Source organism: Pavona decussata, unplaced genomic scaffold (assembly GCF_977016875.1).
Source record: "Pavona decussata unplaced genomic scaffold, jaPavDecu1.1 SCAFFOLD_366, whole genome shotgun sequence".
NCBI lineage: Eukaryota > Metazoa > Cnidaria > Anthozoa > Scleractinia > Agariciidae > Pavona > Pavona decussata.
The window spans coordinates 2,307,220-2,319,527 of record NW_028145742.1 but is presented as its reverse complement, the minus strand read 5'-3'; the positions used below and the strand labels follow the sequence as shown (position 1 = coordinate 2,319,527).

The 12,308-nt window shown below is 36.6% G+C and overlaps 1 long non-coding RNA gene across 2 annotated transcripts; it reads left to right on the top strand.

Annotated features, from left to right (window-relative positions):
* The first annotated feature begins 2,117 nt into the window (after positions 1 to 2,117).
* LOC146452751 (uncharacterized) lies at positions 2,118 to 7,476 on the top strand. 2 transcript variants are annotated; one of them, XR_014859658.1, is made up of 6 exons: positions 2,118 to 2,936; positions 3,591 to 3,826; positions 4,328 to 4,399; positions 4,952 to 5,068; positions 5,827 to 6,305; positions 6,979 to 7,476. It is a non-coding gene; the product is annotated as an uncharacterized LOC146452751 (long non-coding RNA). The 2 variants fall into 2 exon arrangements; XR_014859659.1 differs by having other exon boundaries at positions 4,328 to 4,408.
* Positions 7,477 to 12,308: the final 4,832 nt, after the last annotated feature.

Genomic DNA, 12,308 nt, shown 5'->3' with positions numbered 1-12,308 from the left:
TGTAATTTATGGAGCTCTGAATGAAACCTTCTCTTTGATTTGTGGATATATATTATATCCGTTCAATATGTTTGATCTACGTTGGACAAAATGAAACCTATTGTTTGTTTAAGCAAGGTTCTTGCGTTTACTTCAAATTATGTGGTGCGGGGAGTTCTTGGAAAGACTTACATTCCAAGGACTGGTCGCCCGCATTCATGACAATATTTGTGTTAGATCTCAATGGTTAATTGTGAGATCTCATTAGTTATGACATAATCAAGAGGACATAGCGAGAAGAGGTGAAGCAAATCTACGAAGGATGTATGGATAGCAACAAAAGAATGCAAGATTTTAAGAAGCGAAGAAACGGACGTTTCGCAAGCAGAGAGAAAGAGAAGAAGAAGAAGAAGAAGAAGAAGAAGAAGAAGAAGAATAAGAATAAGAAGAAAAAGATGAGGACAAAGACGGCGACGGAGTGATCAAAAAGCAGGCTCAAGGAAAGTGGAGGAGAGAGAAGAGTTTACGGCTTAGTTTGGCTGTAACATATCTTAAGTTCAAACCCTGTTGCTTTCTTGAATGTACGGCGGCTTTTTTATTTTGGTGAGTGGCCAAGGCTTGAGGATTTTTGCTGTTCGAGTTGGATTGTGGGGCCCCTTTCTGACTGGTAGACTGGTTTCTTCCGAATGTACTGATACTGCTGAAAATAACCTTGCCTTCTGTCAATTTTTGGTTCTGATATCTCATCTCTTATGCTTCCGTCAAATCCACACTGCTTCGTTATCGGAGTCTTCTCGATGGTTACTTTACGCGCCTTTGCACACCCTTATTTTCTAATCATTATTCACGTGGATTTCATCTATCTCTGTAAAATTCAGAGCAATAATTACATGAAAACGTCGGGTGGTTTCTTCTATGACCTTACTAGGTCCCTGAAATCCTTTCTATTTGTCTTCAGCTGAATTGCGCACTTTTCCATCGTTCGCCATTTTCAGCCGTGTTTTTATTTCGCGCAAATGGTTTCTAATGTTTAGCATCGTCAGTCTCCCTCTTTAAACAATATGAAATCGTTTTACAGCTTCTACAGTCGCCTTATAGTCGATCGTTTTCCCGCCGTTTCTGCTCAGTTACTTGTTAACGGTTGGGAGTTCCTCTTTTCTCTTCTTTTCGGAGTATCATCTTGTCATCTACATGATTGAAAAGTTTTGTATGTTTACTGTTCTAATATCACCTTTTTTCAGCTATTTGATTATTGCAGAACCATGTCTCTTCAAGTGTCCAGCTTTTCTTTTCAATCCTCGTTTTCAGTCGTTTAAATTCACAATACTTTTTCATACCAGCGAAGGGATCTTCGTTCCTCGACCCCTATTCATGTAGCTTCATTCTCCGATCGCCTTTCGGTATGCCCGTCTTATTACGAAGCTGTTCTTTGTTTACGTTTAATATTTCTCCTTGTTTTAACTCGCACCATTCGATAGCTTTAAGCAATTTCATTCCAGCAGCTGCATGAAATCGTTTAATACTCAGTTTCTCTTCTGCCTTCTGATGATAAGAGAGCTCCTTCTTGTCTCTGCAAGCCAGGCCTCTCTACCTACCTTTTCTGAAATCATCGTTTTCGTTCGAGCGGCTTGCAGTTCCCTCAGCACCGTCAACTTCAGCCCGGGAGCAACAAGAGATCATTGTATCTCGAATCAGTGTATTGTTCAGTTCCGAGCATTCAACCCCCTATCCAGTCATGAATCTCACGAAGCCGGCTTTTTTGATCGGGGCGGATAACAATCATCCTGCGCCCTCAATTATCAGTTCGAGAACTAAAAGTTTGTCTCACTACTTCTTTCAGCAATCGTTCCACCGATAATCAATCCGGCCTTGATATCTCCATTTTCTGCTCAACTACTTACTGTCGACAAGTTATTACCATTTACTGCTCTACCGCCTTTTTTCGATTCGCTCAACGTCGTGTTCCGGTTCCGTGCTTCTCGTCAGGCAACGTTTTTTCTACTTACCCTGTCTATCATCGTTTAAATTGGTGCAGCTTGGTTTTCGATTAAGCTCAGTTCGTGATCTATACTTGAAAATATATTCTCTGCCGAGATCTTTACACGCTTTCCAAGTTTTGATGCCGTCCGCGCACTCCTCGCCCGCATAGTAGAGTCGTCACAACTTGTCTAAGTTCACAATTGCCAATTTTACATTCACCTTCGTATTGTACACTCTGGTCACTGTTTGGTCCTAAGTTCTCTGTTCTTCATCGTAAACTGCTTATTGGCTGCTGTGTCAATTGGTCCAGAGTCTGATCGTTTACAGCCTTTCGGTTGCATCATTACATCCTTTCTCAACTTATTCTCTTAAAATTATCATCATCATCATCATCATCATCATCATCATCATCATCATCATCATCATCATCATCATCATCATCATCATCATTGTTATTATTATTATTATTATTATTATTATTATTATTATTATTATTAAGTAAGTGTTATTGTTGTTGTTTGTGCTACTGTTGTACACGTGCAAGTGTTGGAGAGGGAGTGAGACTACACGCTACACGCGCGCTGTCTCTGCAACTGCATAAGCGCAAAAGGTGATTCCCGCGAAATAAAAGTTGTCGTTAAAATTTCTCAAACTTTCTGTGATTGTTCGCTTTTACGTATTAATTCGCGAAATGTATTTAAAAAGGTAAGTCGCTGTGTCCGTGAACGAGCCGCGATCCACTCAATTTAGCCCTACATAATCGCTTGTAATATTCGTAATATTCATTTAATAGTGTGCAGGAAGAATACACAATGCAATTCAAGAGAGTCACTTTAATCTATTTTGTTTTTTACTTGTGTTATGTTGTGCTGAAAGTTTGAGTAAGTTAATTACAGACTGACAAGTACCCAAGACTCAAAAGATCCGCTCGTATGCTGAAAACTGAGTGTTGCAGACAAAACTGAAACTGATCACAGGTACGTTGTTGGAAAGCGAGTATTTAAAAAGTCTTGTCACGCGCTTTATCTATATGTGTTGCTCAGAATCAAGTGTGCTAGCAAGAGATGTCCACAATCACAAAGTTCATCAATAAACTGGAGTTGAGTTTGGGTTTAAATTTGGAAAGCCAACTGCAAACATACTTGCAATGCAATGCAATTCTTATTCAGGGTTGCATTTAGAAGATCCGAAAGTGGTCAAATATACAGTAAAAACAATATTTTACTCAATCACTGCTGAACTCTTTCGTAAAATATTGTTTCTACTAATTCGAAAATAAAATCCATATCGTCAAGCCACCGTGCAATTTTCTTTTAATTGTAGAGACAAATCTATTGTTCGCCAATTTTCGCCGACTGTTCGTGCAATTTAAACAACATGAAAAAGCGGGAAATGACGCCACTTCACTATTGATGATATGGAAAATACACCACTTGGGACCATGTGAATTTTACGAGTGGTGTATTCTCAAATAAAACACTGCTGTCTATATAATAATGGGTTTCCTCAATCCTTAAAGCATTTTTAAGAATGCCACATCCCACATTAATTTAGTCATTATATAAGATGTTACGCACAATGCGCCTGTGAGTCTCAAAGAGCCTTAAGGAATTGTACCCTTCTTTTATAAGGGAGGATCTTAAAAGGTGAAAGGGAATGGAGAAGAAGAAAAAGGACTGGAACTGAGGACCAACGGTGGACTGATCTCAAGCTACAGAACTATCCCAGTGACGAGACTTTAACTTCTCAAAACAAGAAGAAGCTCACAGGTGCGTTTAGAATGCTTACGGTGGACTGACCCAAAGCTAAAGATCTATCGCAGTGACGGGACATTTTAAAATTTCTCAAAACAAGAAGCAGCTGACAGGTGCGTTTAGAATAGCTGAATAGTTTAGTCTTCAACACTTTTTAACCCTTCAAGCACTAACGTGATCAGGATCAAATTTCTCCTGGTAATATCAATGTTTATTCAACCCCTGAGGTTATGAGAATTAAGGATATGATCACCTAAGGTAAATTTTCTTGATATTTTAATAACTTCTCCACGGCACTTTTATAAGAAAAGTATGGGGACTAGCCAAGAGAATGTTTTCTTTGATATTAGGGGTTAAAGGTTAATACAAGTCATTGGAAGTCATTATAAATAATACTAAAGGATGTTTTACTCACATTGCATTTCAAAGGCAAGCTAAAACCCTTTTTTCTGAACTCCACTGTCCGATGTCCATCTGGGCATAACATGTTGATGTCGTAGAAAATGGTTAAAATGTTTTTGAAATAGAAGACATCAGCAAAATTATAAGAAAAGGCAAATGAAAAATTTCATAATATGTTGTTAATAATTCTTGTTTGAATTTTCCAATTTTAGAAACAAGGAAGATGGATGAGGACTCGACCTCTCTTTCAGTTCTCAGAGATATCAAGCACGCTAGCGTCACAGGTACTTACGGTAGGTTTTTAGGGAAGTGTTCAAAACTACTATACTCGAACAGGACCCACCAAACCGCTAAATAGATAGTGCTCTCTTGTGTCTTCATTGTATAGCTACCCCTCTATCCATCAGTAAAAAATGACAGTGAGATTCAAACCTCTCTTTCCTTTATTATCAGATCTTGCAATGCTGACTCAGTGACTCTTGACTCTATCTGAATATTTATGTGTCAACTCAAATTTTAAAGCCAATAAAATTTTGTTAGTAACGTTCATGAGATAGGTGGTGTCCCCAGACAAGGTGGTTCCTCTTTGAACAAACTTGGTATGACCAGTTCCCTTAGATTTAATATATGCCGGAAAGTCAGTTTTATTATCTCCAGCATTGTGAAATATGAAGGGAAACAAACAAACAAACAAACGGTGATTGTTAAGTGAAACTTTCGTGAAGGTGAACAAGAAAGAAACAACATTCGATCTTCGCAATAATGAAGTGATTAACCCTGTTTTTATAAATTTCATAGTCTCTTTTCAATAACACATACAATTTTGTATTCTTCAGGAAGAAGATAAAGACGGAAGATTTAGTACCGCTAACGACGCGTTTTAAGGACGACAAGTTGGGAAGACGCTAATGTTACGACGTTAATTTTTCTAAACAGGAACTGATAAAATGCAGGTATGCTGAGTGATAACATGCACTATTTTAATTTGGCTTCCTATGATATGGGTTTCTTGCCCTTTCAGAGAAGTATTTGGAACTGTGTTCATGATTTGCTGCCAGTTAGCAAAAACATTCTTTCAAAAAGGCTCTCAGTGTGGATTTAACCCTTTTTCAGAAAAGTGAAATAAAAGAAATGCTATTTCTTTACACGGACACAAAATAGGTTACTTTTGCAAAAGTTACCAAATACAGTCAACTCTCGCCTTGCGGACATCCCGCTATTACGGACACCCCAATAATACGAACAGCAACTAAATCCCCGGCAAACATAAATTACAGACGTTTGACTGAAACAAATTCCCGCTATCACGAACCCTCACTATAACGATACTAACTCGCGGTCCCGAGGGTGTCCGCAATAAAGACAGTTGATTATACATTGTATTCATAAATGGCGGACGCACGCGAAAAGAATTGGTATTAGACATCAAAACGGGGTGTTTTAGTATAAACAAAATATAATTTTACCGCGAGTGCAAGCTCACAGAGAGATTTATGTGATCCCTGCGATTAACCAGTCTCTTATCCAAGGACGGAGTAGGGACTGGGGACAGTGATAGTTATTAGTAAACTTGAGGTTTGCACCGCTCGTGGTACCACTGGCCTGCCGTTGCAACTGGTTGCAATTTATGACAAAACAACAACAGCAAAAAGAGAAATGAGGGAAAACTTCAATTAATGGAACTAATTTCATCCTTATTTAATTATTTTAGGTTGGTGTCTATGGAACAACAAGACCAATTGCTTAGATCAACGTCCTACTTGCCGAGTTTGATGTCAGAGTTCGCACTGTGATGAAATCACTGTTGTTTTTCAAGACAAGAAATGAATGGCTTCATCAAGTGAGGATACCAATGATAGACAAGTCTTCAACTCTTTGCTCTCGATTTATAGAGCCTAAGTAATTATCAGACCGCGCCCAGCAGGTCCAAGGTATACGATCCATAGGGCTGGGATTTCTCCCCATTGATACCATAACAAGCGCGGTGGGGTTTTTTCATCCTATGGATGCTTGCGTCGTATTCCCTCAAGGTACTTTTGTAATCAGGCTAGTTTATTCATTAATGAATATCGGTTGGCCTTCAGTACCATGAACAGGCTTTATAAGGTCGGTTGCGTTGCACAAGCTGTAGCACTAAGTGAAAGCTTACAGTTAGACAGAGAAAAATAGAGCAGTTCTCTAACGACTTTTGTTTATAGTTACGCGGGATGCCCTGAGGGGGCATACCGTGTCTAAAAACGGGTCGATTTCTTTTCTTCGTCGTAGCTACAAATCGGTACATTAATTTATTCATTAAACTTTCCCCTCTCCTACTCGGGATGTATTGTTCTGATTGTCTTCAACAAAAGCAGGCCAATCAAAATCCGTTCTTGTCGCTTACATCGCGAGTGAGGGGACCCACTCACCCCTACCTGTGTGACGCCAACGCATCATTTGATCTATTTATTAAAAACGGATTAAATTTGGCGCCATATTGTTAACATGTTCTGGACTCAAGTGTGCCGTTTTCAAACGGAAATTTCACCATTTTGAAGCGGTGAATCGAAAAAATAACTTCTAAGAAATACCCGAAATTTAAAACGGTGGAAATTGGTGAGTTCCTGGCGAAGGAATCGTGCTTTGTTTGACAGTCTTAGACCACGACGCGAGACTGAAAAGAGGTCATTGAGAAGCTTACGTTATCGTAATGGAATTTTACATATTTCCGGTGAAAGTCTGAGTCGCGTAACACAAGGGAAACAACGTAACGCGATCGTCGTGACTCAAGCTATTCCATTAGCAAGGATAGTTTTATCAATCTGCGAAGCATACAGTTGGAATAAATGAATCAGCCCCAGCATCACGCGTAATGCCAGTATAGCAGGCATCTTGTTTGATTAAGTTTACTGGCGGAAATAGCTCCAATTTTTGCGATAACTAAAGGTCAGGGAAACGACAGTAAAGCTGTTAAAGCTATGACGCAGTGCAAACGTCGTCGGAGAATAACCGGCTCTAACAGTGATCAGCATCAAATTTCTCCTTGTAATATCAAATCTTATTCAACCCCTGAGGTCATGAGAATTAAGGATTTGATCACGTTAAAGTGAATTTTCTTGATACTTTAATAACTTCTCTCTAGTACTTAAATAAGAAAAGAATGGGGGCAAGATAGGAGAATTTGTTCTTAATATTATAGGTCAAGGGGTTAATGGTTTACTTAAAGTGCCCCTGGGACGAAAATTCTCTTTGTCCATCTTTTTGCATTTTCGTGTAGAATATGACCTTCTTACTCATGTTACCAAATTTCAATACTTTACGGCGATTGGAAGTTTTTTTTTAGCCTTTTATTCGAGATTTCACGGCCGCCATAACTTGGCCTTGTTCCGGAAGTTAACAAGGCCAAGTAATGGCGGTCGTGAAATCTCGAATAAAAGGCTAAAAAAAAATACTTCCTATCGCCGTAAAGGATTGAAATTTGGTACCATGAGTAAGAAGGTCATATTCTACACGAAAATGCAACAAGATGGAAAATGAAATTTTCGTCCCAGGGGCACTTTAAAAGATTCAATAACTAAGAACGTGGCACATTTCAGAATTGTTGTAGTTAAAGAGTAAGAAAATGTGTGTGGATTAGAATATTTAAAAATGCTTAAGCGTATGCCCATAAACATGCAAAACAAATCGCTATTTTTGCTCTAGAATAGCAAGCAAGAAGCCCCAGATGCAAATTTCCAAATTGTTGTAGTTAAGGAGTAGGAAAAGTTCCCGTGAACTGGAGTGTTTAAAAGTTTTAATGAGTATGCCTGTAAAAACTGCAAAAGAGATCGCTCTTTTGTACTCTAGGAAAGCGAGAAAGAAGCGCCAGAAACAAGTTAGGAGAATGCTAAGCATTAAAGAGCGCGCGTGTTAGCAAATAACTCAATAAACAAGTTAGAATGCTTAGCTATAAAAGAGTGCGCGTGTTAGTAAATAACTCAATAAACAAGTTAGCAGAATACTTAGCATTAAAGAGTGCACGTGTTAGTAAATAACTCAATAAACAAGTTAGCAGAATACTTAGCATTAAAGAGCGCGCGTGTTAGCAAATAACTCAATAAACAAGTTAGAATGCTTAGCTATAAAAGAGTGCGCGTGTTAGTAAATAACTCAATAAAAAAATTAGCAGAATACTTACCATTAAAGAGCGCGCGTGTTAGCAAATAACTCAATAAACAAGTTAGAATGCTTAGCTATAAAAGAGTGTGCGTTCTAGTAAATAACTGAATAAACAAGTTAGCAGAATCCTTAGCATTAAAGAGCGCGTGTGTTGGTAAATAACTCAATAAACAAGTTAGAATGCTTAGCTATAAAGGAGTGCGCGTGTTAGTAAATGACTAAATAAACAAGTTAGAATGCGTGTTAGTAAATAAATCAATAAACAAGTTAGGAGAATGTTAAGCATTAAAGAGTGCGCGTTAGTAAATAACACAATAAACAAGTTAACAGAATGTTTAACATTAAAGAATGCGTGTGTTAGTAAATAACTATATAAACAAGTTAGCAGAATGTTTAGCATTAAAGACTGCGTGTGTTAGTAAATAACTCAATAAAAAAGTTAGAATGCTCAGCTATAAAAGAGTGCGCGTGTTAGTAAATAACTCGATAAACAAGTTATGAGAATGCTTAGCATTAAAGAGTGTGCGTGTTAGTTAATAACTCAATAAACAAGTTAGGAGAATGCTTAGCATTAAAGAGAGTGCGTGTTAGTAAATAACTCAATAAACAAGTTAGCAGAACACTTAGCATTAAAGAGTGTGCGTGTTAGTTAATAACTCAATAAACAAGTTAGTAGAATGCTTAGCATAAAACAGTGCGTGTGTTACAAAATAACTGAATAGACAAGTTAGAATGCTTAGCTATAAAAGAGTGTGCGTATTAATAAATACTCCATAAACAAGTAAGGAGAATGCTTAGCATTAAAGAGTTCACGTGTTAGTAAATAACTCAATAAATAAGTTAGCAGAATGTTTAGCATTAAAGGGTGCGTGTGTTAGTAAATAACTGAATAGACAAGTTAGAATGCTTAGCTATAAAAGAGTGCGCGTGTTAGTAAATAACTCGATAAACAAGTTATGAGAATGCTTAGCATTAAAGAGTGTGCGTGTTAGTTAATAACTCAATAAACAAGTTAGGAGAATGCTTAGCATTAAAGAGAGTGCGTGTTAGTAAATAACTCAATAAACAAGTTAGCAGAACACTTAGCATTAAAGAGTGTGCGTGTTAGTTAATAACTCAATAAACAAGTTAGTAGAATGCTTAGCATAAAACAGTGCGTGTGTTACAAAATAACTGAATAGACAAGTTAGAAAGCTTAGCTATAAAAGAGTGTGCGTATTAATAAATACTCCATAAACAAGTTAGGAGAATGCTTAGCATTAAAGAGTTCACGTGTTAGTAAATAACTCAATAAATAAGTTAGCAGAATGTTTAGCATTAAAGAGTGCGTGTGTTAGTAAATAACTGAATAGACAAGTTAGAATGCTTAGCTATAAAAGAGTGCTCGTGTTAGTAAATAACTGAATAAACTAGTTAGGAGAATGCTTAGTATTAAAGAGTGTGCGTGATAGTAAATAACTGAATAAACAAGTTAGGAGAATGCTTAGTATTAAAGAGTGTGCGTGTTAGTAAATAACTAACAAACTAGTTAGAAGAATGCTTAGTATTAAAGAGTGTGTGTGTTAGTAAATAACTGAATAAACAAGTTAGGAGAATGCTTAGTATTAAAGACTGTACGTGTTAGTAAATAACTAATAAAGTAGTTAGAAGAATGCTGAGTATTAAAGAGTGTGCGTGATAGTAAATAACTGAATGAACAAGTTAGGAGAATGCTTAGTATTAAAGAGTGTGCGTGTTAGTAAATAACTGAATAAACAAGTTAGGAGAATGCTTAGTATTAAAGAGTGTGCGTGTTAGTAAATAACTGAATAAACAAGTTAGGAGAATGCTTAGTATTAAGGAGTGTGCGTGTTAGTAAATAACTAATAAACTAGTTAGAAGAATGCTTAGTATTAAAGAGTGTGCGTGTTAGTAAATAACTGAATAAGCAAGTTAGGAGAATGCTTAGTATTAAAGAGTGTGCGTGTTAGTAAATAACTAATAAACTAGTTAGAAGAATGCTTAGTATTAAAGAGTGTGCGTGTTAGTAAATAACTGAATAAGCAAGTTAGGAGAATGCTTAGTATTAAAGAGTGTGCGTGTTAGTAAATAACTAATAAACTAGTTAGAAGAATGCTTAGTATTAAAGAGTGTGCGTGTTAGTAAATAACTGAATAAACAAGTCAGGAGAATGCTTAGTATTAAAGAGAGTCCGTGTTAGTAAATAACTAACAAACTAGTTAGGAGAATGCTTAGTATTAAAGAGTGTGCGTGTTAGTAAATAACTAATAAAGTAGTTAGGAGAATGCTTAGTATTAAAGAGTGTGCGTGTTAGTAAATAACTAATAAACTAGTTAGGAGAATGCTTAGTATTAAAGAGTGTGCGTGTTAGTAAATAACTAACAAACTAGTTAGGAGAATGCTTAGTATTAAAGAGTGTGCGTGTTAGTAAATAACTAATAAACTAGTTAGGAGAATGCTTAGTATTAAAGAGTGTGCGTGTTAGTAAATAACTGACTAAACAAGTTAGGAGAATGCTTAGTATTAAGGAGTGTGCGTGTTAGTAAATAACTGAATAAACAAGTTAGGAGAATGCTTAGTATTAAAGAGTTTGTATAGTAATAATAAATTAAGACAATGGAAACACTAATGTAGTTAGGAGAATGCTTAGTATTAAAGAGTGTGCGTGTTAGTAAATAACTAATAAACTAGTTAGGAGAATGCTTAGTATTAAAGAGTGTGCGTGTTAGTAAATAACTGACTAAACAAGTTAGGAGAATGCTTAGTATTAAGGAGTGTGCGTGTTAGTAAATAACTGAATAAACAAGTTAGGAGAATGCTTAGTATTAAAGAGTTTGTATAGTAATAATAAATTAAGACAATGGAAACACTAATGAGTGCGAGTGTGAGTAAGGATCTCAGTAAAGACTTTAGGAAAATGCTTAGCTCTGGAGCTATGTAAATAAATGACATACTAAAGAAGTTAGGAAAATTCTTAGTGTTCATAGAGTGCACGTTTTAGTAAATAACTGAATAAAAAATTAAGAAATCCCTATTATTTTTTTTTCTCTGTTCGTCAGCGGGCGGTATCCTTAAACTCCTAACCAAAAACGCCAACTCGTAAGCGAAGGACCGAGCGAAGTTGCAACTTTGTCTTAAGTCTTTTAGCGTTGTTTGCAGTGATATCATTTAAATTTCGCGCTAAAAACAATGGATTCTGACGAAAGCTAATAAAGTGAAAGTGAATTTCATTACCCAGATCTAAATGAAGTAGACAAAGAAAACGTGAATGACGAAATTTTGCCAAGCTGCACAATGGACTCGTGTGGAAAGTTTCTTTTGTAGAATAGGATTTATGTAAAATCAATCAATCAATCAATCAATCAATCAATCAATCAATCAATCAATCAATCAATCAATCAATCAATCAATCAATCAATCAATCAATCAATCAATCAATCAATCAATCAATCAAGAAACAAACAAGCAGATTATTTACCGGCCTCGGTCGGTCCATATAAGAAAAAAGCTGTGTCCTTGGTCTGTCAGACACGGGTAGTTTTTTCTTGTAGGTACTACGCAGGCTAAAAAAACTAACTAACTTATCCCCATGGCGTAGCCCCTTTAAAGAAAAATTTGATTTTTTATGCGATTGATTTGTGAGTAAACTATGAGCTCGGTCATTTTGTGAGTAAACAACATTCAGTTTGTCGAGGGAGTGAGAACTCTAGAAAACTATGGTAATACCACCATTTGACTACATCTACCAGAATCATTTCGTTTTTCTTTTCAAATTCAACTTCGGTAAGCCCAGAGGGACAATAGCTCTAATTAGCACGAAGAAAAAAAACCGAGAACTGAAGGTAGTTGTAGTAAAATGACGCCATATCCTTCGTCATAGAAATATCGTTCCCAGGGTCTCGTTCTGTGCTCTGATCAACAAAATCAAGGGGAGAAGGTTTGGAAACGAAATTGTTTTTAAATAAGACATTTCCCAGTTGCCTTGAACCTCATTATGAAAGCGAGACTTCGTGCAAAGTTTTTATTATGAAAATTATTTTCCTTTTTTCATGTGCAAAC